This window comes from Palaemon carinicauda, chromosome 1 (assembly GCF_036898095.1).
Source record: "Palaemon carinicauda isolate YSFRI2023 chromosome 1, ASM3689809v2, whole genome shotgun sequence".
NCBI classification, from domain to species: Eukaryota; Metazoa; Arthropoda; class Malacostraca; order Decapoda; family Palaemonidae; genus Palaemon; species Palaemon carinicauda.
In genome coordinates, this window is record NC_090725.1 from 9,917,228 (window position 1) to 9,921,829 (window position 4,602).

A 4,602-nucleotide genomic window follows, 5' to 3' on the forward strand; every position below is an offset into this window, starting at 1 on the left:
TCAACTAAGGGTACAAGAGAACAATTACTTGCATATGAATACCAATAGCTCTTCTTGTCGTAATGAAAGTTTAAAGAAGCTCTTCTTCCTTTCAAAATGTTTAATTCTCTACAACCGTCCACAGGATGCTGCAATGGGAGTGGCAGTGACAGCAGTGCTCTGCTCGGGAATAGCAGCTTTCATCACAGCGAGAATCACAGATAAGGTGTATGGGCACCTCAAGATCACTATCATTGGCCTTCTCGTGGCATCGTCTATTTTCTTCCTGTGGTTTGTTTTACTCTCCACGGGAGTTGTCGCTCCCAGTTTAGGTAAGACTTCGAGCTAGACATGATGGTACAGAAACAAAGACATGATGAGACAGAAGCTAAGACATGATGGGAAAGACACTAAGACATGATGGAAAAGATACGAAGACATGATGAGACAGAAGCTAAGACTTGATGGTACAGAAACAAAGACATGATGAGACAGAAGCTAATACAGGATGGTACAGAAACAAAGACATGATGGTACAGAAACAAAGACATGATGGGAAAGAAACTAAAACATGATGAGACATAGGCTAAGACATGATAGGAAAGACACTAAGACATGATGGGAAAGATACTAAGACATGATAAGACAGAAGCTAAGACGTGATGGTAAAAAAACAAAGACATGATGGTACAGAAACAAAGACATGATGAGACAGAAGCTAAGACATGATGGGAAAGACACTAAGACATGATGGGGAAGATACGAAGACATGATGAGACAGAAGCTAAGACTTGATGGTACAGAAACAAAGACATGATGAGACAGAAGCTAATACAGGATGGTACAGAAACAAAGACATGATGGGAAAGAAACTAAAACATGATGAGACATAGGCTAAGACATGATAGGAAAGACACTAAGACATGATGGGAAAGATACTAAGACATGATAAGACAGAAGCTAAGACGTGATGGTAAAAAAACAAAGACATGATGGTACAGAAACAAAGACATGATGAGACAGAAGCTAAGACATGATGGGAAAGACACTAAGACATGATGGGAAAGATACGAAGACATGATGAGACAGAAGCTAAGACTTGATGGTACAGAAACAAAGACATGATGAGACAGAAGCTAATACAGGATGGTACAGAAACAAAGACATGATGAGACAGAAGCTAATACAGGATGGTACAGAAACAAAGACATGATGGGAAAGAAACTAAAACATGATGAGACATAGGCTAAGACATGATAGGAAAGACACTAAGACATGATGGGAAAGATACTAAGACATGATAAGACAGAAGCTAAGACGTGATGGTAAAAAAACAAAGACATGATGGTACAGAAACAAAGACATGATGAGACAGAAGCTAAGACATGATGGGAAAGACACTAAGACATGATGGGAAAGATAAGAAGACATGATGAGACAGAAGCTAAGACATGATGGTACAGAAACAAAGACATGATGGGAAAAAAACAAAGACATGATGAGACAGAAGCTAAGACGTGATGAGAAAGACACTAAGACATGATGGGAAAGATACTAAGACATGGTGAGACAGAAGCTAAGACATGATGGTACAGAAATAAAGACATGACGGTACAGAAACAGAGACATGATGGGAAAGAAACTACGACATGATGAGACGGAAGCTAAGACATGATGGGAAAGACACTAAGGCAGGATGGGACAGAAACTAAGAAATGATAGGAAAGACACAAATTCATGATGGATTAGAAACTAAGACATGATGGGACAGAAACTAAGACATGATGAGAAAATAACGTGGTCCAGACTTGAATCTGATAAAATATAATTTCGCGGGGTGGGGGGGGGGGGGGTGGGGAATAAAAGGTTGTTTCTACTTATGTGGAAGTTAATATGAAATCCTACAGCAATTTAACATTTCATTAAAAAAAATCTTCAAATTTCACTGGTTAAATAAAAAATGTGTTTTTTTACTTATGTGGAGGTTAATCACATGCAATTCTACAGCAAGTTAAAATGTATTTAAAAAACCCTCCTGTATTTTCTCAATGTTACAAACTGTAGCTAAATATAAATCTCCATCTCATTTCTCGCTATCGTGCGAACACTTATTTCCTTTTGGTATCTGTGTTGCAGTACAAGCCTACATCTCAGTGACAGGAGGAGTGTCCTTCGAGTATGCCACTGTCCCCTTGCTTGTCGAGTTAGCCGTCGAGTTGGGATACCCAATACCTGAGAGTGTCGTGGGAGCTATTTTGACGTTACTCTTCAATATTGTTGCTGTGGTTTTCTTGGCTCTTTTCCAGATACCAAATATTGGTAAGTTAAGTTGTTTCTACTTTTTACGGATAGATTAGCTTAGAAACATCTGACCAATTAAGTGAGGGAAACACTATGCTGTTAAAAATTTGTAGAAAAAAAAATGTAAAAATCCTGGAATAAATGTTGCCAGGCATTTACCGTTTTAAAAACGGATACATTGACCTTAAGGAGTGATATTACTGTCGCCAATCCGTAAAAGATAAAAAAGTAGGGTAAAAATTACGTTCGCCATAATTACAGAAATACGGAGGTGAAACGTATATTTTTCAGACAATTTCCGATTAAAATTATTTTTTATTGTAATCGAATCAAAGAAAGGGGATATAGGCCTACCTCTTCATTTCCTATGATATTCACTCAAGGCCTATACTTTGTTAACGTCTCGAGGATTTTGATGTAAAACTAGAACGTTTATCACCTGGATTGAAATCTAGTTGCAACTGCAATTTCTATGTAACCAGAGAGGATTCCATATTACAAAAATATATATCGTTTCTAAAAGAAAACTTCACAGCCATTAGTCTGCTAGATTCTAGTCATGAAACTCAAAGCTTAATCCCCATTCCAAAAACCGTGAAAACATAAAAAAAAAAAAAAAAAAAAAAAAAAAAAAAACCCTCTTTAGACAAAAGATTTTGTTAAAAAGTCGGTGATCGTTTCCGTTCATAAAATTTCATTGAAGGTCATTTGTGGTACCCCATGCAAGAATAATTTTACGGATGAAATGAGAGAGAGAGAGAGAGAGAGAGAGAGAGAGAGAGAGAGAGAGAGAGAGAGAGAGAGAGAGAGAGAGAGTCAAAGTCAAAAGTCAAAAACCTTTATTCCATTATAAAATGGTTATTCTGTTACATAATATAAATTATTTACATAAAATTCACAATAATTGGATTGTAAAAATCTAGGATATATATACATTCAAGTAAAATTTAAAAAAATATTGCTTGAGAGAGAGAGAGAGAGAGAGAGAGAGAGAGAGAGAGAGAGAGAGAGAGAGAGAGAGAGAGAGAGAGAGAGAGAGTCAAAGTCAAAAGTCAAAATCCTTTATTCCATTATAAAATGGTTATTCTGTTACATAATATAAATTATTTACATAAAATTCACAATAATTAGATTGTAAAAATCTAGGATATATATACATTCAAGGAAAATTTAAAAAATATTGCTTAAGAGAGAGAGAGAGAGAGAGAGAGAGAGAGAGAGAGAGAGAGAGAGAGAGAGAGAGAGAGAGCTATCAAACTAACTTTTACGTCTTCCTTTCAGGATACATCTGGGTGAGCTATGTCCTGCTCGCTTGCGTTTCCCTGACTGTGATTCCGATGATGTTCGTGAAGGAAACCCACAAGAGGTTCGAAACTGACCAGAGAGAAATGACGGAAGTTGTCGCTTGAACCTTTTCTTTCTTCTCCGTCTTTTGGAACTTTGGTACGTAAAGGCCTCAAGTCATTCCACGAAGAACGGCACCTACAAATTATACTTGAACCTTTTCATTCTTCTCCGTCTTTTGGAACTCGCTGCCTGGTCCGTAAGGGTCTCAAGTCATTCCACAAAGAACGGCACCTACAAACTAAATGACTGGAGAATTCTTTCTCCTTTTAACTTTAGAAATAATTACCCAGTTTCTAAACAGAACATTGTGTCATATTAAGTTAAATCCGAAATTTTCTTCAAATGAGGAGAAAACTATAAGCCCAATTGTCAAAGTGATAGGCAGTGTTAGATATGTCCTCTGATGATTTACTATAATACTCATTTACTTTGTATGTCAATTCTGTGCTCTAGTGAATGGTTCTATATCATCTACTTAAAAGATGCAGCTACAGTTCATACTTAAGCAAATAAAGAAAAAAAATCCTTGCCATAAATTATAATGAAACAATCCAATTTGTAAACATTTCAACTTTTCATCACACTATATATAAGTACGAGTGGAGATGCCCTAAGCGTCACCCTTTTAAACGTATGAATACATACTGTATATTCCGTACTTATACATGCATTATACAAACACGAGTACATTTTTATATATATATATATATATATATATATATATATATATATATATATATATATATATATATATATATGTGTGTGTGTGTGTGTGTGTGTGTGTGTATATTTTTATATATATATATATATATATATATATATATATATATATATATATATATATATATATAATGTCTGATTAAATTGATCTAATACACAAATACTATTTAACAGTCATCCTAGACATTATTTTTCAATAAAACAAAAATCACTAATTCCCCTACACCGAGTGTATGTCAACTATTTACATACCAA

At 35.3% G+C, this 4,602-nt stretch overlaps 1 pseudogene; it reads left to right on the forward strand.

Annotated features, from left to right (window-relative positions):
* The window catches only part of LOC137646850 (solute carrier family 49 member 4-like), a 101,839-nt pseudogene extending 97,526 nt beyond the window's left edge, over positions 1 to 4,313 (forward strand).
* The last annotated feature ends 289 nt before the right edge of the window (positions 4,314 to 4,602 follow it).